This window comes from Elephas maximus, chromosome 18, assembly GCF_024166365.1.
Source record: "Elephas maximus indicus isolate mEleMax1 chromosome 18, mEleMax1 primary haplotype, whole genome shotgun sequence".
Lineage (NCBI taxonomy): Eukaryota > Metazoa > Chordata > Mammalia > Proboscidea > Elephantidae > Elephas > Elephas maximus.
In genome coordinates, this window is record NC_064836.1 from 30,815,316 (window position 1) to 30,828,834 (window position 13,519).

Genomic DNA, 13,519 nt, shown 5'->3' on the forward strand with positions numbered 1-13,519 from the left:
GGGTGCATAAATATTTCATATGGTTATGTCTTCCTGATCAATTGTCCCTTTTATCATTATATACTGTCCTTCTTTATCCTTTGTGGTGGATTTAAGTCTAAAGTCTATTTTGTCAGAAATTAATATTGCTACTCCTCTTCTTTTTTGCTTATTGTTTGCTTGATATATTTTTTTCCATCCTTTGAGTTTTAGTTTGTTTGTGTCTCTAAGTCTGAGGTGTGTCTCTTGTAGGCAGCATATAGATGGATCGTGTTTCTTTATCCAGTCTGTGACTCTCTGTCTCTTTATTGGTGCATTTAGTCCATTTACATTCAGCGTAATTATAGATAAATAAGTTTTTAGTGCTGTCATTTTGATGCCTTTTTATGTGTGTTGTTGACAATTTCATTTTTCCACATACTTTTTTGTGCTGAGGCGTTTTTCTTAGTAAATTGTGAGATCCTCATTTTCATAGTGTTTGACTTTATGTTAGTTGAGTCGTTACTTTTTTCTTGGCTTTTATCTTGAGTTATAGAGTTGTTATATCTTTTTGTGGTTACCTTATTATTTACCCCGATTTTTCTAAGTAAAAACCTAACTTGTATTGTTCTATATCACCTTGTATCACTCTCCATATGGCAGTTCAATGCCTCCTGTATTTAGTCCCTCTTTTTGATTATTGAGATCTTTTACCTATTGACTTCCATGATTCCCTGTTATGTGTATTTTTTTTTTAATTAATCTTAATTTGTTTGTTTTTGTGATTTCCCTATTTGAGTTGATATCAGGACGTTCTGTTTTGTGACCTTGTGTTGTGCTGTTATCTGATATTATTGGTTCTCTGACCAAACAATATCCTTTAGTATTTCTTGTAGCTTTGGTTTGGTTTTTGCAAATTCTCTAAACTTGTGTTTATCTGTAAATATCTTAATTTCGCCTTCATATTTCAGAGAGAGTTTTGCTGGATATATGATCTTTGGCTGGTAGTTTTTCTCCTTCAGTGTTCTGTATATGTTGTCCCATTCCCTTCTTGCCTGCATGGTTTCTGCTGAGTAGTCTGAACTTATTCTTATTGATTCTCCCTTGAAGGAAACCTTTCTTTTCTCCCTGGCTGCTTTTAAAATTTTCTCTTTATCTTTGGTTTTGGCGAGTTTGATGATAATATGTCTTGGTGTTTTTCTTTTTGGATCAATCTTAAATGGGATTCGATGAGCATCTTGGATAGATATTCTTTCGTCTTTCATGATGTCAGGGAAGTTTTGTGTCAGGAGTTCTTCAACTATTTTCTCTGTGTTTTCTGTCCCCCCTCCCTGTTCTGGGACTCCAATCACTCACAGGTTATCCTTCCTGATAGAGTCCCACATGATTCTTAGGGTTTCTTCATTTTTTTTTAATTCTTTTATCTGATTTTTTTCAGCTATGTTGGTGTTGATTCCCTGGTCCTCCAGATGTTCCAGTCTGCATTCTAATTGCTTGAGTCTGCTCCTCTGACTTCCTATTGCGTTGTCTAATTCTGTAACTTTATTGTTAATCTTTTGGATTTCTACATGCTGTCTCTCTATGGATTCTTGCAACTTATTAATTTTTCCACTATGTTCTTGGATAATCTTTTTGAGTTCTTCAACAGTTTTATCAGTGTGTTCCTTGGCTTTTTTTGCAGTTTGCCTTATTTTATTTGTGATGTCTTGAAGCATTCTGTAAATTAGTTTTTTATATTCTGTATCTGATAATTCCAGGATTGTATCTTCATTTGGGAAAGATTTTGCTTCTTTTGTTTGGGGGGTTGGAGAAGCTGTCATGGTCTGCTTCTTTAAGTGGTTTAATATGGATTTTTGTCTCCGAGCCATCACTGGGAAACTAGTTTTTCCAGAAAATCCGCTAAAAAAAAAAATGCAGTCAGATCCCTATCAGAGTTCTCCCTCTGGCTCAGGCTATTCAGATGTTAATGAAGCCGCCTGGGGAGGGTGGGGGAGGGAACAGAGAGATAGGAGAGTAGCACCTCAGAATATAGCCAGAGTTGCTTGTCTTGCTTGGAATGACTATTATATCTGAGATTCCCGCGGGGCGCGTGGCCTATGTGTGCTGGCTGTGTGGAGATTGCCCCCGGGGGGTCTGGCCCGCTGGAGTCAAGGTCAGATCCTCCGCTTCCAGCCCCACGCCCAGCGTCAAGGCTCCCCTACTGGGACGGTGCACTCTCGACTCCAAAATCAGTCGCTGCCTCCCGGGGACTTCTCGTCCCTCTAGCCGCGTTTCCGTGCCGCTCCCGTGAACCAGATGGGCCGCCTCCCGGGGTTAGTTCAGGTGGGTGGAGCAGCTCCCCATGCTTGTGCCGTGACCGAGTGTCCCAGCTGGGACGCTGTTCTCCCCGCTCCAATACCAGTCGCTGCCTCCCGGGGACTTCTCCTACCAGCTGCGTCCCATGCCGCCCACGCAACCCAACTGGGCCCCCTCCCGGGGTTAGTTCAGGGGGGTGGGGCAGCTCTCCGTGTTTATGCCGTACCTGCGTTCAGTCCAAATCCCGGCTGGACGTTCCCCGGGTGGGATGCTGCTCTCCCCGTTCCAAGACCAGTCACTGCCTTCCGGAGACTTCTCCTACCGCCTGCATCCCACGCCGCCCGCGGAACTGGCTGGTCCCCCTCCCAGGGGGTTAGTTCAGGGGGGTGGAGCAGCTCTCTGTGCTTGTGCCGTACCTGACTGGTACGCTGGTTCCAGGCTCTGAAAACAATCGCTGCTTCCCCGTATTAGTTCGTTCTCCGTCTCTAAATCTGTGTTTGTTGTTCAGGGTTCGTAGATTGTTATGTATGTGATCGATTCACTTGTTTTTCCGTGTCTTTGTTGTAAGAGGGATCCGAGGTAGTGTCTGCCTAGTCCGCCATCTTGGCTCCGCCTCCTCCTAAATTAGGTTTTGATTACATTCCACATCAAGTACTTGTTCTAATTGTAAAAAGCGTACATCATTTCCTTACAACAGTTCTGATTGGCTAGAGCCAAATCTTAAACATAACCACCTAGAAATATTGTTGTCCTTGGTATGGTGAGCTTTGTAAAAATGAAAATTGCTGGAGTAATGAGGCCACAGAGTCTGCCTTAAGTGTGCCTCACCCCTTTCTGACAGTATATAAAGGTCCTGGAAGAGCAGATGACATGCAGACTTCAGACTCATCCTTCTACACCTCAGCTGAAACTTTACCTCTTGACACCATGTGTTACAACTACTATGGTGGCTGTGGCTATGGCTCCCTCTATGGCTGTGGCTATGGTTCCCGCTATGGCTATGGCTGCTGTGGCTACCGACCACTTTGCTACAGAAGATGGTATTCTTTTTGCTGCTAGAACATCACTATTTGAGCACTACTTGCTTCTGAAATGAAACTTCTAAGAATAATTCTGATTCAAGAGCCTCTATACCAAGATATCTATATTCAAGAAATTACTTGTTTGACAAAGGTGTTGATCTCCAAGTACCCATTACTTAGAATGGCATCTTTGTGTTGAAAGGCTCCACGATATCATCTGAATTTTCCAAATGTTAGCCTGTACTCCCTTAATCTCTGATTCTTTGTTATGGATGCACTGATTCCAACTTAGTTGGGAAAATCATTTATTCTCAATAAAAATGGTTCTTTTTTTTCTAGCAAATCTCTGTGTAGTCCCTTATGAATTACTCCTTTCTTGAGATGTTCTGGCCTCTGTTGTAAACTGGGCCAACAATAAGTTGACTGAATCTTAGTTTCTTCTTTGATATATGTGTTTTGCTTATACTTATTCTATAAGCAATCCCTGCTCCACGTATTTCTCATATACCACACGTTAAAGTACATATACACCTAAGCACAAATCATACGGTATTTCAGAACTGTGTTTTGGGAATGACATGTGTCCAGAATGGAGTGGAAGGGGGTGAAGATGATAAATGAAACCTATTCAGGAGGTTAGGACAAATATGTTAAGGGGAAGAGATGGATCAGAATATTTGAAGGAATAATGGAATTGAAAAGCTCATCCATGGTTATGCAGAGAGTAAAATCAGCCTTGAGAACTTGAGTGCTAACTATGAGGAGTAAAACACTGAGGAAAGGGTAAGGTAGAGGAGATACCTACGTCATACCATCTGAATGTGATAGAAGCGTAGATGTATTTGTTCACATATTTTGAGGAAGTTGATTTAATTTATATATTCAACAAATAATTTTTAAAATATTTTGAATAGGCGCCATTCTAGACACTGAGGACATAGTAGAAAAATAAAACTGTAGGCAATTTACCTCTGCTCAGAGTGTTTACACTCTAGTACATAGAGATTAAAAACAAACAAACAAGCAAAAAGATGAAAAACTAGTTAAGACAAATTCAGGTAGAGAAGATTGCTGTGGAGGGCATAAAACAGCACAGTGGGAGGGAGCTAAGGGTTAAAGAATTAGAGTCGGAAGTCGGGGAGAATTTCTCAAATTGAAACAGTTGAATTGAGATCTGGTAATAAAAATATGCCAGTTGCAAAGAAAGACTAGAAACAGTTAAGTCGCTGTCCAGAAAAGTAATCAGTGGAACCAGTGTGAGTATATCTTGCCAGCTAAAACTGCTTTGGGGAGAAGGCAGGTAGAAGGTGAAATGTGGAAAGCATCAGTGAGCTTGGAGGAATGGAGGTCATGTTGAGTACTTTTTAGTGAAAAAAACTGAGACTCATAATTCAAAGGCTGAGGTTTTACTTTTTTTTCCCTTTGTTTCAAATTCATCTTAAAAAAATATTTTTTCTTGTTGTTGGAAATACACACAGTAAACCCAGAAAAGAAAACATACATTGATTCAACAATTTCTACTTGTACAATTCAGTGACATGGATTACAGTCTCCAAGTTGTGCAACCATTCTCACCCTCCTTTTCCAAGTTATTCTTCCACCATTAACATGAGCTCATTGCCCCTAAGTTTCTTCTCTAAACTTTTGAGTTGTCGTTGTGAATCTGAGTTCATAAAGATGGTTCTTTAAGAGCGCAATGCTCAAGGTAAGCATTCATTTTTAATTAAGCTATTGTTTGGTTTAAAGCTTTCAGGAGATAGCTTTTAAGATTTAGGATTTAAAGATTATCTCAGGGCAATAGTTTCAAGGGTTCACCCAGTTCCTATGGCTCTAGAAAGTTTAGCTTCAATAAGAATGGAAATTTTTTTCTACAGTTTTCCCCCTTTTGATCACGATTCTTCTATAGAAACTTTGATTAAAATGTTCAATAATTGTGGCGAGGCACCATCCAGTTCTTCCAGTCTCATGACAGAGGAGGCAGTTAGTTATGGAGGGAATTAGCCACACATTCCATTTCCTCCTCGTGTTCCTGACTCTCCTTCTTCCTCTGTTACTCCAGGCAAATAAAGACCAATTATTGTACATCGGATGTCATCTTAAAAGCTATTAAGACCCCAGGCATTATGGAACAAACTAGGAGGTAGAACAGAAGGACTGACTAAAAATGATATTAGGCCAATTAACTGGGAAGTCTTATGACACCATGACCCTAAACCTCCAAACCAAGAGAAAAATCCCATGAGGTATTTGGTTGTACACAAGCAGAAGGATGATTCAACATCAGAAAAATCGATCAATGTAATACACCACATCAATAGAACAAAGGAAAAGAACCACACGATCATTTCTATTGATGCAGAAAAGGCATTTGATAAAATCAAAAGTACTTTCTTGATGAAAACCCTCAAGATATGAATAAAAGGGAAGTTCCTCAATACGACTGAGGTTTTACTTTAATATAAAGTTGCAATCTGAGGTACTTTTTTTTTTTTATATATAGACTAAAATTTGAGATACCTAAAAGAGTTAGCATCGTTTCTCTTAAGTTGCTGCGATATTTAAACATAACTTGCAGGGTGCTAAGAAGATTGCACCCTCAGTAGATAGAGAATGCAGTGCCATGACAGGAACAGCTGTAGTAATACTATGAAGTATTTAAGGAGAATTATGCAAGAGGTTGGAAACCCTGGTGGCCTAGTTGTTAAGCGCTGTGGCTGCTAACCAGATGGCCGGCATTTCGAATCCGCCAGGCGCTCCTTGGAAACTCTATGGGGCAGTTCTACTCTGTCCTATAGAGTTGCTATGAGTTGGAATTGACTTGATGAGTTGGAATTGACTCCATGGCAACGGGTTTCATTTTGTTTGTTTGTTTGGTTTATGGAAGAGGTCTGGGAGGTGGTAAGAGTTCCCACCTTGCTGTGTGTGCCATGATTTGGTTAGGACTGTGGCAGTCACAATGAAAGAAGATCCAGATGACGGAAGTGTGAGGCAGACGTCAAAAAATACTGGTAATTTTAGTCAGATGAAGGGTTTGTTTATCATTTGAAAAACCGAAGTAAAAAATGATTCCTGGGGCTTCCCCTAGCTTTCATGTTATAGTAGCAGTTGAACCAATTCGGCTCTACCGATTACCAGCTGACTGTTCTTATGCAAGTTACTTAACTACCCTGGCTTCTGTTTTCTCATGTGAGTGGTGACAAATATCAAAACTTCTGACTTTACATTGTTTTTGTAAGAAACAAATGAAGCAATAAATATAAAGGAGGATATAAATATTCCTTTTTATTATTGTTATTATTTTTCTTTTACAATGTCGTCATTGTGTGCCATTGGGTTGATTCATAGTGATCCCATATGACAGAGTAGAGCTGCCTCGTAAGGTTTTCTAGGCTATAATCTTTATGGAATTAGATCGCCAGGTCTTCTCTCTTGCTGGTGGGTTCAAACTGCCAATCTTTTTGATCGTAACACCCTTAATGAGGTCACAATCCCACCCTAATCCTCTTTAACATAAAATTACAATCACAAAATGGAAGGCAACCACACAATACTGGGAATCATGGCCTAGCCAAATTGATGCACAGATTTTTTTAGGGGACCTAATTCAATCCTTGGCAGGAGGTATAAACTGAGCTGAGTTTTGAAGCATCAGTGGGACGTTACCAGGTGAATATTTGGTGAGGTAAGCAGGCAGGGTGTTTCAAAAAGAGACAATAACATATGAAAAAGTTTTATGCTATGAAACCTTGGATGGAGTATATTATTATGTACATTGGACAAAATCACGGTTGCTTTTATTCTGGCATATTGGATCAGGCCCCTCTTTTGCACCATTTCAGATCTTCTTTGCCTCACTCCTCTGCCACCATTGCTGTGACCATTTTGCACAGGCTCCATCTAGTTTTTGCAGGTGTGACCTGAGACTGCCTCACTGTATGCAACTACTGTTTGCCTCTTACCTTCTGACCAGGGGGTTTCCTGCTGAAGCTGAGATAGGAGATGCTGGGCCATCTCCCACTGCTCAAATCTGTGTACCTGGAAGTGCAGGAGAGCTCCTGCCTCTGAGGAGAGAATCTAAATTAGATTTTGATTATATTCCACAACACATACTTGTTCAATGTGTGGGTTACATCTGTTTTCTTACAACTGTCTTGATTGGCTAGCATCAAATCCTGGACATAACCACCTGGAAATATTGTTGTCCTTGGTATGATGAGCATTTTAAAAATGAAAATTGCTGAAATAATGAGGACACAGAGTCTGTGTTAAGTGTGCCCCACCCTTTCTGGTGGTATATAAAGGCCCTGGAAGAGCAGATGACATTCAGACTTAGACTCATCCTCCTCCACCTCAACTGAAACTTCACCTCTTGACACCATGTGTTGCAACAACTACTATGGCCACTGTGGCTATGGCTGTGGCTATGGCTCCCGCTATGTCTCTGGCTACGGCTGTGGATATGGCTGTGGACATGGCCCCCGCTACAGCTGTGGCTATGGCTCCCGCTATGGCTGTGGATATGGCTCAGGCTGCTATGGCTACTGGCCGTCCTACTACAGAAGATGCTACTCTTTCTCCTGCTAGAGCATCACTCCAGGGCATCTTTTCCCCTAAAATGGCCATTCCAAGGCCATTTCAGTTTCCAGGTCTCACGATCTCATCAAATCCCATCCAATAGAGGGTAGTCAGAGCCTGCAGAAAACTGCTTATCTTTTTAAAAGTGCAGTTGTTAAGGGAACCTGAGTTCTCCATGATCTTTCTGGAAGGCAGAAGATGTCATTTCAGTCATAGTCCAAGTGTAAACACTGCTTTCTTTTTTCTGTGGTTCATGTTGTGACTATTTCCAAATAAACATATTTTATTACTTCTGATAAGTGTGTGCATCTTTATGTCAGACTTGCTATTGATTTCTATTTCTGCAACTTCCTTAGAGAAAAGTTAGGGCCAAGGTTCAGCTGGTATAACCAGTGTAACCATTCTAATTTTGCATTCATTGCTTCCATTTATTTGGTCAGTACCCATGATATACTGAATGTCACATATCTTTAATATCTTCCCTGAAAATTGTGTACTTATTGGCTAGGGTTTGGGTTCTTAATCCATTTTACTAAAGGTTTTATTTTTTTCCTGCAGCACTTGTGTTTCATGATTCTGTGTATATCCATTTCTTTCTTTATTAACTAGAACTCATCTCTCTCTCTCTCTCTCTCACACACACACACACATACAAATAACACAGAAAAATCTGCTTTGAGAAGATGGTAATGGTGCAAAAATGGGTTGGAAGGGAGAGACTGTCTCAACATGCATGCAAATGACCTGAAGACTGGTTGAGTCGGCCTGGGTATGGGTGTTGGCATAGGTGACAAAACAGAACAGATAAGTACGAGGAGTTTGTGAAAGTAGAACTCGTAATATCTTAGACATTAACAGTGAAGGAGAAGGGAGAAAAACCTAGGAAAGATAATATCTAAGTAGTATATATTTCTTTTAGGGAAAGACTAGTATTGCAGATATTAGTAAGACTAATATGTTAGAGTTGTCAACGATTTCATTTTACTCGGATCCACAATCACTCTCATGGAAGCAACAGTCAAGAAATCAAATGACATATAGCACTGGGCAAATTTGCTGCAACGGACCTCTTTAAAGTTTTGAAAAGCAAGGATGTCACCTTGAGGACCAAGGTGCACCTGACCCCAGCCATGGTATTTTCAGTCATCTCTTATGCATGCAAAACCTGGACAATGAATAAGGAAGACTGAAGAGGAATTGATGTCTTTGAATTATGGCATTGGTGAAGAATATTGAATATAGCATGGACTGCCAGAAGAACAAACAAACTTGTTTTGGAAGAAGTACAGCCAGAGTATTCCTTAGAAGCGATGATGGCATAATTTCATCTCACGCACTTTGGACATGTCATCAGGAGGCACTGGGCCCTGGAGAAGGACATCATCCTTGGTAAAGTAGAGGGTCAGCAAAAAAGAGGAAGATCCTCAATGAGATGAACTGACACAGTGGATGCAACAATGGACTCAAGCATAACAATGATTGTGAGAATGGCACAGGACTGGTCAGTGTTTTGTTCTGTTGTACAGAGGGTTGCAATGAGTTGGAACTGACTTGACAGCACCTAACACCAACAACAACATGTTAGATATGCTCTGTGTTCTTCCAGTAGCACTATATAGGGGAAGGTTCATGGATGATCTTGACACTTCAGCTTCTCAACACAAAAGCTGTTTATCATACATGGTGCTGTCTGAAATAAGAATGACTTCCTTTTTTTTTTCCTTATCAGGTGCTCTAAAACTGGATGTGTCTAAACCTGGGTGGGATCATCTACTATTGAGGCTATTTTAGGAGGGAAATTTATAAATCAGTGAGAAGTGTGAAATTAACTGGTAATATATATTCATTTCTGTTCTCATCCTATTCTGGGATACTGTAAGTTAGAAATGGATTTGAACTTTGTAGCCTGACTGAGAAAATAGTGATTCTAATACAAGGAAAAGACAGAACTGAAACCTTTTATGTTTCTGTGTCTGGGAGGAGCAGCCAATTACAATATGTTTGGCTTTAGAAACAAACCTTCTTCTGGAAGATAAAAAAGCTATCAAAATGAGGGTCAAAGTTCAACCATCCATTGTCCAATAAATTCAGTGTTCTTAGAATCCTTTGAATCTGGAAAGAAATTGCAGTATTTTGAAGAGGAAGGGCAAAATGGGATGGATGGAGGAATGGACGGATGGATGGATTGTCATTCTTGAAGACATAGATCCACTTCTTAGGAATTAGATAAATGAGTATGCTCATTCATCAAGCATTTATTGAGCTCCTAATAAAGAACTTTATGTACTGTGAAAGAGAACTAATGTATTTCATCTTTGCTTTCTAGAAGTGTGGAAACAACAAGAAAAATCAAGTCCACAAAGATCAGAGTATTGCTATAATATAGTTATACACTGGTGTGTGTGGGAAGTAGAGAGAGAGAAATCAGAAGATGGTCCAGACTCATAGTAAAGATAGAGAAGTTTCAGGAAGTTTTCTAAAAAATGAACAGACTTCTAGCTGTAAAATGGAGGATGAGTAAGAGTTGGTCAGCCGTATGAGAAAATATATAGCCTTCTAGATAGAGGAGAAAGAAGGAAACCATTTCAGCAGGAAATCATCCGTAAACTGACATCTTATTGCTATCGCCATCATCTCTCCTGGATGAAATGTAATTGTTAGTTAGGCCAACAGAATAAAAAAAAGAAAATCAATTCCCAGATGTGGTAGGCATAATTCTAAGACGACCCCTCAGTGACCCACACTGTTGTATGATTCTCTCCCTGCACTGTGGGCAGGACCTGTAACTTGCCTCTAACCAACAGGAAATGGCAAAGTTAATGGGACATTACTCTCAGAATTAGGGTACATTTGGAGTTGGCCGATAAAATACAAGATGCTCAGTTAAATTTGAATTTCACCTTATAAAAGGATTTGTTTTTTTAGTTTCAGTGTAGCCTATGCAATATGTGGGGCATACATGTTAAATCTGTGAAATTCTAGTAAGTCACGTGGCAAAGAGTTTTTATGGATATTGGCTACTACCTTGATTGTAGTATTGTGAGACCCTGAGCAGACATCCCACGAAGCTGTGCAGTCTCCAGATCCATGAAAGCTGTGAGATAATAAATGGGTGTTGTTTTAAGCTGCTAAATTTGTGGCAATTTGATAATGCAGAAATAGAAAGCTAATACACCAAGCTTTCCCTGCCAGTCTCTCAATTGTCTGGTAAGAAGTATGGCTGTCTTGGATGACTAGGATAAAATACCAGATCCTCATATCAGCCGAGATTGGGAACCATTAACATGGATAGCTATTAAGAACAGATCATACTTGAGTGAAGGTGAGAGACACCATCAGCCAAGTTTGATGGGAGTAGCTTGGGAACAGAACATTGAACTAAGTTTTACCTGAGGGCCCAAAGTGACACTGGGGATGATGGGAGACACTGAAGCATACAGGCATTTTATAAATAAGTGATTTCACAAGGAAATGGATCACAATAAGAAATAACAAGCTCCCTGTTGCAGCAAGTGTTTAAACATCCAGTGGTGAGAATGGAAGATTTTATATAGCATAACAAAGAAGAACAAGTACTTGAGCATGGTAACATGTTAGCTGTGTGATTTTAGCATGTTTCCTAACTTCTGTGTATCTCAATTGTTGTAACTTACCTGCCTCTTTCATGTTTTCATTGAGGTGAAATACACTAAAAATGCATGAAGGAAATTCGTAATTTATAAAACATTCAATAGCTGCTATTGTAAAAAAGCTACTTTTTCCTTTGGTTATGGTTTGAACTAAATGACCTTCTGGAGTTAATAAAATATATTGAGGAATGGCTATAGTAGAAAAAAATGTATTATCAGAAAATTATATTCATGAGTATTTGCATTCATACGAATTCTATGACATTAAATGTTGAGGGATTTCTGAACATGGCATTATTCGCTCCAGTGAAAACTCTTGCAAAGAAAAGATAATTAGTCAAGGTCATTTTAATAGTTATTTTCCAAGTATAAACTTCTCTATCCCTCCAGAGAGCCTTACTACATAAAATATATCTTTGACTTCATGGGTTCAGACTACAGGCTAATGGCTAGAACTTTTCTTATAGACTCATAATGGACTCAAGACAATACCTTGATGACAAAAACAAAATAAGTTCTTGTATAATACCGAAGATTCTATAAAAAATAGGTTCATTTAAGGCTGATACTACTCTATAGCCATGATAAGACCAAGTCCTTTCATAATCAGCTATTACAGTGACTTGCACATTGTTGTTGTTGTCTTTAGCTGTTGTGTATTTGGCCCTGGCCAATGTGACCCCATGCACAACAGAATCAGGCCATTGTGATCCACAGGGTTTTCATAGCAAGTCTTTTTGTAAGTAGATCACCAGGACTTTTTTTCCAGTCTGACTTAATCTGAAAACTCTGTTGAAAACTGTTTAGCATCACACAACGTGCAAACTTAGCAACATGCACACATAGCAACATGGAACATGCAAACTTTCACTGACTTAACATTCTTTGTGTCTAAAACAATATTTCAGGTTTAACATTTTGCCCCCAAAGGACACACCATTTATCATCTTTACATTCAGTAAAGATAGTATATCATCTGTGCTTACTTCAAAGAATCTTTATTTTTGAGGTGATATAAATGATTCCATTATGCTACCTGAAGACAGAGGATTTGACTCTGCTATGTTCAAAATGTAAATTCTTAGCTTTCCTGTTCTCTGGTGCTGTATTGTCCACCACCACAAATATTCAATAGTTGGAAAACATTATACTTTTTCAATAAACAAATTTCATTTCTTCTAGCAAGTATATCCTCCACTCATATGTCAGTTTGTCACACTGTGGTGGCTTGCCTGTTGCTGTGACACTGGAATCTAAGCCACAATATTTCAGATACAAGAAGGGTTACCCACGGTAGGCAGGTTTCCATGCAGCTTCAGACTGGGACATACTAGGAAGAAGGACCTGAAGATCTAATCTGAAAATATTGGCCAGTGAAAACCTTATGAACAGCAGCAGAACATTGTCTGATATAGTGCTGGAAGATGGGTCCCTCTGGTTGGAAGGCACTCAAAAGACAACTGGGAAAGAGTTGCCTCCTCAAAGTAGAGTTAACCTTAATGACTTGGATGGAGTCAAGCTTTCGGGACTTTCATTTGCTAATGTGGCACTACTCAAAATGAAAAGAAGCAGCAGCAAATATTCATTAATAATTGGAAGATAAAATGTACAAAGTATGAATCTAGGAAAATTGGAAGTCATAAAAAGGAAATGGAACACACAAAAATCGATATCCTAGGCATTAGCAAGCTGAAATGGACTGCTATTGGTCGTGTTAAATTGGACAATCATATGGTCTACTATACGGGGAATGACAAATGGAAGAGGAATGGCATCACATTCATCATCAAAAAGAACATTTTAAGATCTGATATGAAGTACAATGCTGTTGGTGATGGAATACTATCCATATGCCTACAAGGAAGACCAGTTAATACGACTGTTGTTGTTAGGTGCCACCCATTTGGTTCTGATTCATAGCGACCCTATGTACAACAGAATGAAACACTGCTGGTCCTGTGCCATTCTCACAATCATTGTTATGCTTGAGTCCATTGTTGCAGCAACTGTGTCAATCCATCTCATCGAGGGTCTTCCTCC